General features: G+C 44.1%; 1 long non-coding RNA gene across 1 annotated transcript in view; it reads right to left on the bottom strand.

Moving 5' to 3' along the window:
* Nucleotides 1–885: 885 nt before the first annotated feature.
* The window catches only part of LOC144497951 (uncharacterized), a 70,080-nt gene continuing 53,641 nt past the window's right edge, over nucleotides 886–17,324 (bottom strand). The window contains exons 4-5 of the long non-coding RNA XR_013498578.1: nucleotides 11,234–11,330; nucleotides 886–994 (exon numbers count right to left, since the gene is read on the bottom strand). This is a non-coding gene — a long non-coding RNA (uncharacterized LOC144497951). The remainder of the gene's footprint in view (nucleotides 995–11,233; nucleotides 11,331–17,324) is intronic.

Raw genomic sequence — 17,324 nt, forward strand, 5'->3', positions numbered from 1 at the left:
CGGAAAATTCCTACCAAAAACTTTGTTGAGCAGAATCTTGGTGACGTTAGTGTGGCAGTAATGTAAAATGTGCAATATTGGCCACCTGTTAAAATTACTCTCCTGAATTTCAGTTCCAGTGACTCCTATAGATGTTCATTGAGTGGATGCATGTGTTTTACACTCATATCTGAAGTCAAAATGGCTTCCCTTGTCTGCTCACATCCTTCCACAGGCCGTCATACAGGTTAGAGAGACTCTGTGACAAACAGGAGCTAGCTGCTATGTCATATCATGCTACCTTCAGAGAGGCAGATGACAAACCAGACAGACCCAAATCTTTTCTCCTCCAGTAATTAGCATGTTTGCTATGAGGCGGATGAAGTTCATCAGTCCCACGTGTTCCCAATGGCAATTTTTCTTCTAGGAACGGTCGGTAATAGCTGGTGACATGTTGGTAATCCCTGGCAATGTGATTTTACATTATTGAATCAAATCACTCTGCCAGGAACCCAGCCAGCCACAGCAGGCAACATCTTGCAGTCCTCGTGTTTGCACCTGGAGATAAGCTGAGGCCCAGCAGTATATAAGCTGCTGATTCAGATAAGTTACTAATCGCCATTCTTAGTGATATTGCGAGACTCAAAACAATCAACTTTTTCCAATCCAAAGCAAGACAAAAAGTTTGAAAGTAGTTGGGCTGCTCTCGACTAGAGCATCTGCTGCACTATTCTTATGGCTCTGCAAACTGAACATGCTTGAAGCTTTCAGTAGAAGTTATACCAGTCTTCTGAGTACAATAACAAGGGGAAATGAACCTGTTGGTCGTTGAAATAAAACAGGTAGGTTTCAGAGTGATGAAAGAAACACTTGCACTTCAGAGATACAAGGAGATTAATACAATACCTTTTCAAAATGTAACTGTCTCAGTACAGGACATAAATTCAGCGACTTTAGCAGTGAATGGATAAAGCTGATCCCCAAATTCCAGTCCTCTTATGGGGTGGATATCTATCTGTAAAGCACAGTGAATAAAAGAATATCATTTTCATTCATGGGTATGAATGGAATGTATGTTAGTGTGTTGGCTGGGGCTCAGTGGCTTGCACACTCAGCCCGAATCACAAGATTTTAGGCTCAACTCCCACCCCAGGCTTGAGCACATAAATCAAAGCTGATACTTCAGTTTGGTCCTGAAGGAGTACAACGCTGGAAGAGGTGTCCTCTTTTTGATGAGATGTTAAACCAAGGCCTTCTTAGGTGGATGTAAAATATCCCATGGCACAATTTCACAGGGCAGGGGATTATCGCTGGTGCCCTTGTCAATATTTATCTCTCAATCAACTTTACACAAACAGGGAATCTGGTTATTATCTCAGTGCAGTTTGTGTGGGGGTTTGTTGTGTGCACATTGGCTGCCATGGCTCCAACATTACAACATTATTTATAAATACTCCATTGGCTGTGAAATGTTTTAAAGCATCCTGTGGTCTTGAAAAGTCCAATGTAAATGCAAGTCCTCCTTTTTTTTAAAAAAAAGAACGCTTGTTTTCCCACATTTTTGATTGGATGAATCCAGTACACTTAACGGTGTGAAAGTTTTCTCTCTCAGTTAACCGTATGGAAGCTTCAAGAATTTTTTTTTGGCAAACTCAACTGAATGGGCATCAATCCCACAGCAAAACAAAACTGTACAATTCAGTATCATCAGGCAATGAATTGGCAATCCAACTCAGAGACCGCAAAGATAGTGTGGGAAGGTGGAATGCCACACTGGTACAGTAGAACCAAATACTAATACAACACAGAAGGAAGACATGTGACTCATCATGTTGGTTCTTTGGTAGTTCCACTTTCCCACTCTTTCCACCAAGTTCTGTAACTTTTTTTCTCTTCAAGCACTTATGCAAATCTTTTTTGAAAGTTAGATTGGGACCTGGTTCCCTTTTTGTGCAATCCAGATCATACCAACTCTCTGTAATAGAAAGTTTCCACATGTTGCCTCTGCTCCTTTTGTCTTAAATCTGTCTCCTGCGGGTTACTGATCTTCCTGTCACTGGAAATAATTCATCCTCATTTACTCCATCACAGCTGTTCATAATTTTAAACACTTCTATTAAATCTCCACTTAATCTTCCGATTAAAGTTTATTTATTAGTCACAAGTAAGATTTACATTAACACTGCAATGAAGTTATTGTGAAATTCCTCTAGTCGCCACACTCAGGCACCTGTTCGGGTCAATACACCTAACCAGCACATCCTTCAGATTGTGGGAGGAAACCGGAGGAAACCCACGCAGACATGGGGAGAATGTGCAAATTCCGCACAGACAGTGACCCAAGCCGGGAATCGAACCTGGGTCCCTGGCGCTATGAAGCAGCAGTGCTAACCACTGTGCTACCGTGCCGCCAAGAGGAGCAACCCAGCTTCTCCGGTCTCTCCATATGACTGAAAAGTACCACTCAAATAAAACTCTCTGCACCCTCACTAAAGCCTTGATATCTTGCCTAAAGTATGGTGCCCAGAATTGAAAACAATCCTCCAGCTAAGCTTTTATTAAAACAGTTTAGCGTAACTCCCCTACTTTTGTACTCTATTCTATTAATTAAGCTAAAAATCCCATAAATTGTTGAGGACAGCCTCCTCAAATTGTCCTGCCGCACTCAAGTATTTGGGTACCTACAGTCATAGGTCTCCCTGTTCCCCCACCCCTTCAAAAGTGTTCATTCTTTCCATCAGTTCATATTTCTTAGCATTAAATTTCATCTCACACGTTCGCCCATTTTACCTGTCTGTCTGTGTCCTCTTGAAGTCTTTTATGTGTATTTCTAAGTTCCATGTCATCTGCAGGCTTTGAAATTATTCTCTGTGTATCAAAGTTCAAACATTAATACATTGGCCCTGATCCCAGCTCTGTAGAACACCACTGCACACCTCCCTCAGTCTGAAAAACACCTGTCCACCACTATTCTCTGCTTTCTATACCTTAGACAATTTGTATTCACACTGTCACGGTCACTTATTTAATCCCACAGGCTGTTTATTTTTGCTAACAAATCTATTTTGTGGTAGGTTGTCAAATGTCTTTTGAAAGTCCATATACACAACATCAACTGCACTACCCTCAATACTTCATAAGCAGTCAAACATGATTGGTCTTCAACAAATCCGTATTGACTTTCATTTCTTCGCCCATACTTTTCCAACTGCCAATTCCAAGGAGAATTGGAAAATTGTGGCCAGACTCTTCGCAATTTCCACCCTGACATTTCCTACACAACACAACACAAAACTTGGTGGGAATGTGAGTGGTAAGGAGGATGTTAAGAGGCTTCAGGGCAATTTAGACAAGCTGAGTGAGTAGGGAAAATACGTAGCAGATGCAGTATAACATGGATAAGTGTGAAATTATTCACTTGGGTAGGAAAAACAGAATGGCAGAATAATATTTAAACTGTGATAGATTTGGACCTGGGTGTCCTTCTATGCCAGTCACTGAGAGCAAGCATGCAGGTACAGCAAGCATTTAGGAAGGCAAATGGTATGTTGGCATTCACTGCAAGAAGATTTGAGTACAGGAGCAAGGATATCTTACTGCAGTTGTTCAGTGCTTTGGTGAGAGCACACCTGGAATGATGTGCAGATTTGGTCTCCTTACTGAAGAAAGGATATACTTGCCAAAGAGGGAGTGCAACAAGTTTTCACCAGACTGATTCCTGGGAAGGCAGGACTATTGTATGAGGAGAGATTGGGTCGACTGGGCCTGTATTCACTGGGATTTAGAAGAATGAGAGGAGATCTAATTTCAATGTCTAAAATTCTGACACTGCTGAATAGACTGGATGCAGGGATGTTGTTTTCTCTGGCTGGGGTGTGGGGTGGGGGTGTTGTCTAGACAAGGGGGCACAGTCTCAGGATACTGGGTAGGTCTATAGGACTGAGATGAGGAGAAATTTCTTCACTCAAATTTCTTCACTCAACCTGTGGCTTTCCATCAAGTACGACCATTGGCTGTAAAGTGCTTTGAGATGTGCAATGGATGTGAAAGCCGCTATAGAAATGTAAATCTTTCTTTTTACTTCCCTCAGTGACCTATGAGGCGGCCCATCCAAACAGGTGACTTTTCTACTCTTTTGTCACAGGTACTCTACTGAGATTGCAGTTTGATCTGTGAGGAGGAAACATTTTTCTATATTTAACCTGTGCTGTGCCTAACCTGGGAATACAAAGATGTTACACATGCAGCATCTACTGGCAAAAAGAACAATCCTGTACAAGCTCTCTGCCTGAATTATGCTACAATTATCGATAATTACAATTGTCAATGATTGATTTGGGCAGATTAGCCTACTTCAAGATGAAGAGACTGGAAGAATGGTGAGAACATAGTTAATGAGCCAGTCCATTATCATATCCGTCTCATGCCAGTTAAGTAAGGAAGAGTATAAGGGATAACTGGGAATGATGCAAGCCTCAAACTGATTGGAAGCTTTAACTGATACCATGAACCATTTTATCAAAGCAGGGATGGTTCATAACTATTGTCTGTACTTTGCAATTGAAATTACAACTTTGAAATTGGCGCAGCAACTCTGTTATTCATTTAATAATGTGTGAGCAGTCTTTGTGTGCTTTAGTGATAGCTGTCAAGACGGATGTCATGAACTATTAAAGTGATATCCACATCCAAAGACGTTGATGTAATCATAGAAGCTTCTAAAGAACTATATTTATTTACTAAGAAGTAAAAGAGCATTGCCAAAATCTGGAAGGCCAATCTTGTGATTTCAAACCTCCCAGTGGGGAGCTGTGATTAAAAGGGAGAATGTGCTGGAGAACTGGCACTACAGTGTTGTGGGCCTACCTCTGACCTGCACTTCTCTCCTGTTTGACTCCCTGTTGTAAGTGCGAGACTGCTGAATTTGACCTTTTGGAGCAAAGTCATTATATGTTACTTAAAATAACACAGTCACTATATAGGGAATATCACGGAATATGTGAAAGGTAGAATAGACCAAAGACCATTTTTTTCTAGATACCAAGATATTTTTAAATAGACTGCTATTTCTCAAAGACATAAATGAAAATGTCAAAACATAATGAGGGTCCAGCACTGTTACTCTTTGTATATTGCGCACAATTCTAAACCTTTACATATTTTTCCTTGTACTTCCCTGCATTCAACCTTGTTCAAGTACAATATAATAGTTGGGGGGATTTTTGACAAATTTAATTACTTTGGTCTTCAGGCAGTTTTACATAAAGGGGTTCCTGAGCTTCTTGATTATACACTACTCTCCTTCAGGAAAGACAAATTCCCTGTCAGCAAGAAGCCTGTACCACGGCTATGATGGGGTTTATCGATTTCCACAGCTACACTCTGAGCCATTGGGCTTACATGTTTATCCTATACTCCTCTCTCGCTCTGCGCCACAAATCCCTGACATGCCTTTCCTGAGATATTATCAGCTCACAAGGTCACGTACAGGCTACATAATGAGTGGAGTGAGTGTATGTATGCATGTTCATGAGAATGGAAGTTCAAAGGCCCTTTTTCTAACTAAAAAATTTCCTTTCAAGAAACGGAATCACTCTCTGATAAGAAGCTCTGTGTACAGAGGGGCTTTCAGGGCCGGCCACTTCCTAGAAGAAGCAGCTGTAAAACCTCTGTTGTTATACCGATATGTCAGTTTGCCAGCTGGAAAAGCTCTGCCCTCTACACATACCGTTATCTGCTGCAGAGAGACATTTTGTATCCTCTGTCTGAACTTTTCCTAAAGCCATGATAAAAGATCAAATTGTAATACACGATATATTAAGTGACATAAATATTATGCCACTGACCATAAGAAGGTTTTAATTATATACATAGAATATTTTTGTTAAAAAATTAGTTCTGAGCCTTTAATAACATTGACAGCTCCAGGCATTAAATAAAAAATCACTTGGAACAGACCAAGGTGTTTCTTTTATTTTTATTAACCTTTCTGCAGATAGTTATGTTGCTGCAGCCCAGTGTTTATTGCCCATCCCTAGCTTCCTTCAGAAATATTGGGTCTTTATTTTATATCTTACTGGCCACTTTTGAGGGCAATTCATAGTCAACCGTGTTTGCGTAGGACTGGAGTCAAACATTGGCTAAACCGGATAATGATGGCAGGTTTCATTCTCTGAAGGAAAACAACGAACTAGCTAAGTTTTGGTGACAATCCAATTGTTTGCTGTGGCTTTTAGTGAAAGATCAAAAAAATGGATTAGACATTCTTTGTGCCTTTCTATCCTATCCTAACCAAATTCAGATTCTTATTGTGGCAAAGAATGTGAGAAAATCACACCCATTACCACTACAACCTCAATACACCTCCTCTCTCCCAGTGGGAAGGCCACAAGAACACAATAAATAGAAGCAGGAGTGAGCCCCCAGACCCTTCATGCTTGCCCCGCCATTCAATATGATCATGGCTGATCTATGTCGGGTCTCAACTCCTTTTCTGTGCCATTTCCCCATAGCCCTCTATTTCTTGATCTCTCAAATGTTTATTCACCTCCACTTTAAATGTTTCCAGTAATCCAGCCTCAACTGCCCTTCGGGGCAGAGAATTCCAGAGATTCACCACCCTCTGAGAAGAACTTTCCACACCCCTCAGTTTTAAAAAACTGGCCCTTTATCTTGTAGCAATGGCTCCTTGTTTGAGGCTGTCCCACTAGCGAAAACATCTCACTATCTACCCTGTCAGGCCCCTTCAGGATCTTATATATTTGAATAAGGTCACTCCTCACTCTTCTAAATTCCAAGGAATACAGACCCAGACTATTTAGTCTCTCTTGAGAGGACAACCTTCTCATCCCTGGAATTAGCCTGGCGAATCTCCTTTGGACGGCCTCCAATGTTTTTAAGGTAAGGGGAACAGTGGCTGCTTTCTTTCCTGCATACCTCTTGGGTGGGATTTTCTGGCCGCATTCACCCCAAAACTAGAAAATCCCACCTGAGGTCAATGGACTTTTGCAAGGTCCTCCCTCCTGCCCGCTATGATCCCCGTGGTAGGCGGCATGGGAAATTTCTGGTCCTTATTAATGCAGGTGAGTGGATAATGTGGCCTGGTATGTGGCCTATTCTTTACTGCTAATCTGATAGACCCAGGAACTGTCAGGAAAGGATTGGCAGCAGCCTTGGGGGAAGTAGCTGAAGGCCTTCAAATGAGTCTTTTGGTGAGGCTGTAATAGCTTACCTCCTTAAATCTTGGGCTAGTCTAAAGCTAACAAAAGTCTTGTTTAATCTTTAGGTCTCCTGCCCTTCTAACTGCACCTCACCCCACCCCCACCAACAATGGGGTGAAACAAATCTGATGGTAACTCTGCAGAGAAAGGATAAAACAAAACAAAAACATGAAGCTGCCTTTCTAGCCATGACTGGTACAGTTCGATTCCCGGCTTGGGTCACTGTCTTGTGTGGAGTTTGCACGTTCTCCTCGTGTCTGCGTGGGTTTCCTCCGGGTGCTCCGGTTTCCTCCCACAGTCTAAAGATGTGCATTAGGTAGATTGGCCATGCTAAAATGACCTAGTTTCGGAGGGATTAGCAGAGTAAATATGTGGGGCTACGGGGATAGGGTGGGGTTGTTGTCGGTGCAGGCTCGATGGGCCAAATGGCCTCCTTCTGTACTGTAGGGATTCTATGATTCTATTGTTCCAAGGTTGGTAAAGTTCCCACGCCACTTGCAGCAACAGTGCTACAGCAGCACTACGTAGATGTCCCAGTCTTCCAAGTTCTCTCTCAGTAACAGTGATGAAGCTGGGAGCCAGCCCTGCAAACCCAATGACCTCTCACCCCAGAAAAAAATGGATAGGATCATGGCAAGGTTGAGATGCTGAGAAGAAGTTCTGTTTTGAAGAAGCACTGCCAATGGAAGAGGAATTTATTTCACTTTTTGTCACAAGAGGCATGGCGCTCCTTTGTATTTTACTGGCCGTGAGCTGGGAACATCCACTGTCTGTGATACTGTAAGGCAATAGTTCTGAAATATGTACCGTGACCATCATCCAACATCTTCCTTCTTCAAATACCTTGAGTATTCTTTACAAAACTGTTAGTAACATTGGCCCACTGTTCAAACAGCCTCCAGGACTTTCTGAGCAGAATGTATTAGCGTGAGAGGCAATGAAACAAACCTGATGGTAACTCCGCACAAAGGGTAAAACAAAACAAAAACATTAAACTGCCTTTTTTTTACCATGACTAGCACAGCATTGGTAAAATATTCATCACAACCAGTGATCTCTGCTGCATTGCCTATATTTCTGTCTCTGGAGGTATTCTGTGAGATAGCAGCACAGGAATGCCATTCACACATTTCTCATGGGATGTGAGCAATGCTGGCAAGTCATAATTTGTTCTAGTGAAGGTGGTAGCTGTAGACAAGGGCCTGGCACATAGTGTTAATGTGGGACCGAGTGTAAACACTGCCCACACAGTGATGTGAGATAGGAGCTTCATCCAGAGTCAATGTGGTGTTGAACAGAGCTGAGTGCAGCACCAGGGACCCGGCCTCAATTCCCAGCTAGGGTCATTGTCTGTGCAGAGTCTGCACGTTCTCCCTGTCTCTACATGGATTTCCTCCGTGTGCTCCGGTTTCTTCCCACAGTCCAAAAGACGCACTGGTTAGGTGCATTGGCCATGCTAAATTCTCCCTCAGTGTACCCGACTAGGGGATTCTCACAGTAACTTTATTATAGCATTAATGTTAGCTTACTGTGACTAATAAATAAAATAAAAATAAAAACCTAAGTATGGGGACAGCTCCTAGGCTGTGCCTTTTGATTTGTAAATAGTTCCAGCAATTGATTAAGACTTATAATTAATCTGCTAAAGACTATGAAGACTTCATCAAGGTGGAACCAACATCCCATAAAAGTGGTGAGCTGCCTTCCTGAACCGCTGCAGTCCATGTGGTGTAGGTACACCCACAATGCTGTTAGGAAGGGAGTTCCAGGATTTTGATCCAGTAACAGTGAAGGAACATTGATATATATCCAAGTCAGGATGGTGTGTGACTTGGAGGGAAGCTTGCAGGTGGTGGTGTTCCCATGTGCCTGCTGCCCTTGTCCTCCTTAGGTGGTAGAGATCACAGGTTTGGAACTTGTGGATGTAGAATAGTGGGGGTGATGTGAATCGGGGAGAAGGATGCAACAGGGTACAGAAAGGGTTGTAAAACAGGGAGGGTGTGTAGCAGAGAGTGCTGTGCATTGGAGGGATTGAGGGAGGGCTGTGTAACATGTAGGCATGTGTACGCCGGAGAGGGGCTGCGTACGCCGGAGAGGGGCTGCGTACGCCGGAGAGGGGCTGCGTACGCCGGAGAGGGGCTGCGTACGCCGGAGAGGGGCTGCGTACGCCGGAGAGGGGCTGCGTACGCCGGAGAGGGGCTGCGTACGCCGGAGAGGGGCTGCGTACGCCGGAGAGGGGCTGCGTACGCCGGAGAGGGGCTGCGTACGCCGGAGAGGGGCTGCGTACGCCGGAGAGGGGCTGCGTACGCCGGAGAGGGGCTGCGTACGCCGGAGAGGGGCTGCGTACGCCGGAGAGGGGCTGCGTACGCCGGAGAGGGGCTGCGTACGCCGGAGAGGGGCTGCGTACGCCGGAGAGGGGCTGCGTACGCCGGAGAGGGGCTGCGTACGCCGGAGAGGGGCTGCGTACGCCGGAGAGGGGCTGCGTACGCCGGAGAGGGGCTGCGTACACCAATCGCGCCAGGAACCTGTCTGGCTAGTTCAGCTAAAATTATTCCCAAGATGTCTACTCTGGGTTCTAAAAGAAGGAAACAAAGAGCGACTATCTGATACGGGTAAATGTACAGGAATCAGTTTTTATATCATCGAGGACAATTCAGTAGAATATATTTTCCTTTTAGGTTAAATCAACTGGAATTAACAAAAAAATGTATATTAGCAGAACTTGAAATTTTGATTACATTGTTTATTTCCCTATCTGTTTCTCAAAGGTTCTTTTTTGTGCGTTCCCCCCTCTCCCATCCTCTGGACCCTACCTGACTGTGAGAGGAACGATACACACTGTGGACCCTGGGTTAATATAGGTGTCCAAGAGACATCACAAGAAAAGATGGAACAACCTCCAGTCACTTCAGAAACTTGAAAATAAAATGCTGATCTGCCTGCCCAAAATCAAATATTGGGAGGAGTTTGGTTTTACCAATAGGTAAACACTAATACTAAGAAACAACCATTTTGGGAAACATTCAATAAATTACAACTACTATTCAAGGAAGAAAGATATGGGCCGTGATTCTCCCATCCCACTGCATTAAATTTTTAGCACAGCGGGCCAGGAGAATCCAGCTAGTGGCCGATTCGCAGAGGAATCGACGGGGAGATGCACAGACCATTTAAATGCTCATTTTAATATTATTTCAATATCATTAGCGGGCCCTGGATTGAAGTCTTGGGGCCTGCCAGCATCTCCCCCTGCCAGAGTGTTTTACTCCAGCGGGGATTACACCAGCTCCCCACTTTCTGGGAGCTAGCAACCCGACCCCGCTGGAGTGAGGGGGGGGGCCAATTGGGCCCCCCCGGGGGTCAGGCAGCAGGGGGTGTGGACCCCTGGGCACTGGCATCGCCAGCCTGTGCCCCCTGGCACTACCCAAGGGGCAAAGTGTCAATACCCAGGGGCACCTTGACACTGCCACCAGGCATAAGGCAATGTCAAGAGGGTGTGGCATATGGGGGGCGGGGCCCCCGCTTCCACTCTGTATAGGGATCGATGGGGGAAGGAGGGAGGCCAGCGATTGGGGTGGGCTGGGGGGTGAGCTGAGGGTGCGGTCAGCCTGCTGGGGGGTTCGGGACTGCGATGTGGGGGGGAGAGGGGGGGGGGTTACTGTCGGGGGCTTCTCCAGCGGGAATAGGCCCTGCCCCCTGAAATTTAATGATATTCACACTGATAGTCCCTGCAGTGCGCAGAGTGTGGGCGATTCTTCTCGAAACTCCCACTGAAAAAAAATCAGCATGAATTACTCCAGTTTTCACATAAACTTGATACTGAGAATTTTTTTTGAGAGAATTCCGCCCATGAGGTTTAACATAATAATATTTGGATCTCATTTGTCAGACAAAAGCAACATAGCATTTCAATAGAGTCTGGACGTGTTAAAGATTATTTTATATTATTCTCGCTTATAATCATGTTTCGTATAGATATTGCTTCTACTGAGCTGTTGATTAAAAACTTGCAGTGAAAGAACTATAGCACTCACCTTATTGATCTTGGGGACGCTGCTGATGCTGGCTGGGTTGAAATTCAATCTCCATGTCTCTCTTCTCATTTACAGCTTCTCTTTCATCATGTGGGATCTGCAAATAGCATATGCATTTTGTCAATAATAATTGCAGTCCTTTCTGCCCACACTAACTGCGAAGAAAGTCTTTGTGAATGCGAATAAGCTAGAGGAGTTAGTTTCGACTTCAGTGCAACCACAGAAGTGGCCTGCTTTCACCAGCAGGAATCAGCTCATCTGTGGTAAAGTCAGTACTTTCCGCTTTCCTGTCTCCGTCTCCACCCCTCCCTCATCTCCCTCCATTATTGTTGCTGTCACTAATTAATTTGCAGCTGTATTCGAGCACACCTGTCAGGTGGATACTCCCTTTTCTTAAACGGGTGACACCTCAGTTGTTTCCATGCTTAATGCTGAGTCAGCAGCCTGGAGCCGTGTTCTTTTACTTCACAGCCACCTCTGTATTTGCAGCTACTTTTGGGTCGGGGTGAAGAGGGGCTTATTGCAGCAGGACTTCTGGCAGGACACAAGGTTTGTTTCTCTGTCACTCTGCTGGTCTGCCTCACAGTAAGTCTCTTCTGAAGTACACAGAGGAGGAATGGGGTTTATTCTAAATCAGCATTGTTGACAGTAGAGTCATTAATGTTGGAACTCTATCACCATTAATCTGCCAAATACACTTTTGTTAAACCATTGATTCAATGCAGAGAAAGGGCTCCTGCTACCATTGCAAAGGCGGCTATTTGAGGTGTGTACACAGCTGAGCAAATTGCAGCTTTGACTATATACTTCAAACAAAGTAGAAATGGGGGCATGGGAAGGAAAGGGAGAATGCTGTCAAAGTAGACAATGGTGGCTTCTGTTCATTCTTTATTTCTCAGGGCAGTGGCATCTAGTGGACACACTGCATGAGAACTCGACTGACACTTGAAATAGGTGGAGCCCGTCTGCTTTCCTTCTGTTCGGGTTTAAGCACCTCTATGGAAGGGCTTTCATTTAACTTTAAGATCTAAGAAAGAGAATTGGATGGAAGCAACCCGGTAGTGATTTGAGTGCCGAGTTACTCTGGGCTGCCCCTGGAAGGCCTCCCACTATCACTGCCATCATCCCTTTTACAATCTAATGATGAGTCAATGTGGTGGCATGGTTGGCACAGTGGTTAACACTGCTGCCTCACAGCGCCCAGGACCCAGGTTTGATTCCCGGCTTGAGTCACTGTCCGTGTGGAGTCTGCACGTTCTCCCCATGTCTGTGTGAACAATTTACTATCCAGTGCATGAGGTAGGTGAGGAGTAGGGTGTAAAAATGTCTGTAATATAGAAGATATGTGTTGAACTATTTGAAATCGAATCAATTTGAGTTTTAATTTTCTCAGACACGATTTTGAGGATTTGTTGAAAAACATTTAACGATTCATTCTTTTCCCCTTTCTGTCCCTGAGCACCAATGATGTGGTGGCATTCAATGTAAATAGCTTAAGAATGATTGTTTCCACATGTCAGGTAGACAGATCAGATAACGGAAACCACCTGACACATTTGTGAGGACCTTAATTAATGGCTCCTTTTTGATGCCTATGCAAGTTCGACGCATTTTCTCATTCAGTTCTTTTTCCCCCAGTTATGTGTTTTTGCCTTTGAGCTTGTAAAGATGAAGAAGATTGGGACAATTGAGGGCCTGTCAATGGTGGTGGAGCCTTTGGCAGATAATTTGCCAGTGAAGCTGTTTTAAAATCTTACACAGTCAACATGACAACTTTACCAGTTGAAAATCTAAACAAAGCGACGTCATAAAGGGACTTTAACTCCTTTTCATTTTTTGAAGGAAAGAACACACATTGGAGACTGTAAGATGTTTGTGCCATGAACTACAGCCCAATCTGTCCAATGCTTTGGCCTGACCCCATTTGGAGAACCTTATCTAGTTTTGGGCATCAGTCAACACAGCAGGCAAAACATATGGGAGAAAAATTCATCTAGTTCCATTTTTGGGTGCATGGAAAGTGATGTGCGATCACTCTGCACTCAGTCCAGTTGAGGCAAACAGCACATAAACTCTGTGCTGCTTTCTCATCTAAACGGTTCTTTCATGTAGCCCAGTGCAGCCTCTGCAGACTTCCAACTAGCTGTGTGCTGAAAAAGGGCCCCAGTAGTGTCCGTGGCTGGCATATGGTTCAGTTACCCTGCACCTCTTAAAGATAGCTGGCTCCTCTTAAAGGAGAACTCATTGAGCCAAAGTTGCTGATGACAGTCTGTGGAAGAGAGGTAAAAACATAGGCCATGTGGCAACAGGAAAGAGGGAGGGCTCCCAAGTTTTCTGGAGGCATTAAGTAGAGGTGGTGGAAAGGGGGAAGAGATGCTTCTGCAGTGAGTTAGGTGGCTGTCAAGGCAAACCCTGTGAGGGAAATGGGAGCAGGTGATCAAGGAGATCAACTCCCAGGGTCTGGCATTGAGGAGTTGGCAGCAGTCTCACGAGAAGCTCAATTACCTCACACGGATGGTCAAGAAAGCATCTTCACATGACATCTCCTGCCCACCATTCCACTAACCTCTTTTGCTGCTCCACAGCTCCATCACTCACCCATCAACAACCCGTTAACATTTAGGACATGGGTCAATAATTCAAATATTCCACCTCACTTTCAGACATCTACCAATGCTGTCAGCCTCACATCCAACTCTTGCTACATCCAGCTATTCAGCCATGGCAGGCGCATAAACCAAACAAATCACAATTGCTCCATGCCAGTCCACCATTCAGTCATAAAGAACCGTGAGTCAGGCAAACTTGGACTTACGCCCTCATTGGGAAAGATGCCCCACCCTCTAGTGCTGTCAGCCAATCTGATTGGCTGGTAGCTCCTTCTATCCTGGACTACTGGAGAGGATGGCGACCAATGCCCTTGCATCCCTGGCATAGGCAAGCCTGCAGCCTTGGAATGGGAGGATCTTGGTAGGTAAGGGAGGGAGAGGATTGGGTTTCAGAGAGGGAGTGGGTAAGTAAGGGGGAGAACTTCAACCAAAAGGGAGGAAGAGCTGCCCCTCGATCGGCAAACGCCAGAAATCCGATCTGTGGGCGGCCATTTTTAAAGGTTGGGTTCTCTGGGCTGGAACTTCTCCCATCCCTGACCCAACAGCAAGAATCTGGGCCAATACTTCCACTAACTACACCAGCAAAAGTGTGTCAAAAACACCTAAACTGGAGGTCGGAAGGTTTGTCCTTTAACAGCCCTGTACGAGGTCCCTCATGATGTGGAGATGCCGGCGTTGGACTGGGGTAAACACAGTAAGAAGTCTCACAACACCAGGTTAAAGTCCAACAGGTTTATTTGGTAGCAAAATCCACTAGCTTTCGGAGCGCTGCTCCTTCTTAGACTTCTAAAGACTTACCTGACAAAGGAGCAACGCTACCAAATAAACCTGTTGGACTTTAACCTGGTGTTGTGAGACTTCTTACTGAGGTCCCTCATACAGCTGAACCTACGTTCAGGAGGGAGTGTTTAAGAAAGGGTGTTGACTGGACCCATGTGGTCTTGGATCAATCAATATTTGGCATCACAATCTACCCACTCTGCATATCTTTGTGCACTCAGGGCTGGCATCCTGTCAAGCTTGGCACACTGTGCAGGTTGCACAGACGTGGGCGGAAGCATTACAACCGTTATTATTGCACTTTGGGATTTCCATGACATTGGCATCAATGGCAACAAAAAGCCCATTTCATGGCCTTTAGCTTTGAAGCAGGAACAGTGCAGATTCCCCGATGAATCTGAGGCTTACTAGGTAAAATGATCTGGACAGCTTGCATAAACTAGGTTTGTACTCCATTGAGTAAAAGATTTGAAGTGTGATTTGATTAAGATGCTGAACATATTAACAAGATTTGACAGGATAAATATGGACAATCGACCTTAGCAGATTTTCACTGGGCATTTATTCTGAATTCTTGCAATTTCAGTGCTGACCCTCCTGACATGACAGCACGGGTTAGAGAGAGGCTCTATTCTCTAAGTTACACTCCTTCCTAACATGGTTTAGTACCATTCAATAAATCCTCTTGCCTTTTCATCACTGGGATTTAGATTGGAATCTAATCCAGATTTAAGGGTGTGAAAGTTAACTCCGTCTGCAAACTCTCAGGGCACTATGTTGATCAGTCTGTTTTCAGTGCTTAGCAGATGTTAATAGTCGGCTTTCTATTATTCTGCAACAATTATTGATGCCTTGAATGTTACAGAGAGGGTACATTCTCTGGGAGTAATTGCGCACCAAGAGTGATATTAATCGATTCCTAGGTATCTGCAAATGATGTTGATTCACTAACAGTCCAACCAAAACCTTAATCCCCAAGCACAATCCAATTATAATTTTTGTTGCATCATTCTTACACGTTGAGCTGAATAGCACAGCTAACAGAGAGGAGATAAGAACAAAGTTCATGATTGAGACAAGAGACAGAAATGTCTATTAGCCAGCACAGTCAAAATGCCATAGGGCAGATAAAGGGAACTTCCAATGTGAGGTGTTTCATAAGCCGTCAAGATGTTTAGTTCACCAGTTTAGGGAAAACACAACCCGTTTAATTACAGGTTATAACAATGCAGAGGCTGGCAGCCTCGTGGCTGCAATCAGCTCCCAAGCGGACTGAGTACAGAAGCCCACGTTTTGCAGGATGATACCTCATCCTGATCCCAGATTGGCTCCCTTGGTCATGTGACCCTGAATCTGCAGATTGATCCTGAAAGGGACAATCACCATATCCCTCCCCTCAAAGTCCCTTTACACACATATCAATACTCAATTTACAAAGTCCAAGATGATTAAATATTTAGCACATGAATTCTGTCAATTACAAATTAAGTCTTTCATTATCGATAGTCATAAGCCAATTGGTCCAAGATTATAGATAACGCTTTGCAAGTCAGTGAGTCTGAAAAAAACATAATGGAGAACAGCGGGAACAACAAAGAAGCAAGAAAGGTAAACAAAGGAGCAAGTTTGAGAAAGAAGAGAATCAAAGAAAGCCAGACACAAATAGCTAGAAACAAAAAACAAAAATATACTACCAGAGTGTTTGAGAAGAGGACAAATAAGTTAACTGGGAGATGGATTACATCACTCTCTATGCACTGACTTTAACTGACTTCCAGAAAAGCAATGCCTTGACTTTAAAATTCTCATCCTTGTTTTCAAATACCTATATGGCCCTGCCCCTCCTTATCTCTGTAATCTCCTCTAATCCTGCAATCTTTCAAGATGTCCGTAGTCCTCCAATTCTGTCCGCTTGCACATTTGTGATTTTAATCACTCCGCCTTTGGTAGACTTGCCTTGTAAGAAGTCTCACAACATCAGGTTAAAGTCCAACAGGTTTATTTGGATTCACGAGACTTCTTACTGGGCCTACCCTAGTCTAATGCCAGCATTTCCACATCACTCTTGCCTTTAGTTGCCAAAGTCCCAAGCACTGGAATTCTTTCCGCAATTCTCTCCACCTCTCTTTCCTCCTTCCAAGATGCTCCTTAACATTTACCTCTTTGACCAAGCATTTGGTCATCTGCCCCAGTATCCCCTCATGTGACTGTGTGCCAAAGTTTATTTGATAATGCTCCTGTGAAGTCTCTTGGGACATGAAAGGCAATATTATAAATACAGATTGTCTGGAACCTGTTGTTATAATAATACAAATAGGCAAGGGCTGTAAACCTCCTACCCCGTTTATATAGAACATGAAATCCTGCAACTGCTGTCTTTACCGATGCTGTCAGTCGTGAACCATGATTTGCAGAATAAACTTAGACTAAGGCTAAAAGTAGGAAAATGGTGAATGAAGTCACAGAACTGTCATTTCAGCAAGAGGCAGCATTTTATGAACATTGCTCCTGACTGATGCAATAAGCTGAAGACAAAAAGCAATTACGTTACTGTTTAAGCTAGACAGGAAGAGCTTGACAGACATTATCGTCTATTTGTATCAGAGAGGAAACATGATTCAATGACCATAGAATCAGGACTTTTTAGCAATGGGTGGGTGATGAGGGGAGAGTTTCCTGAAACAGTAATGTCATCAGTTAAA

This window comes from Mustelus asterias, chromosome 8 (assembly GCF_964213995.1).
Source record: "Mustelus asterias chromosome 8, sMusAst1.hap1.1, whole genome shotgun sequence".
Lineage (NCBI taxonomy): Eukaryota > Metazoa > Chordata > Chondrichthyes > Carcharhiniformes > Triakidae > Mustelus > Mustelus asterias.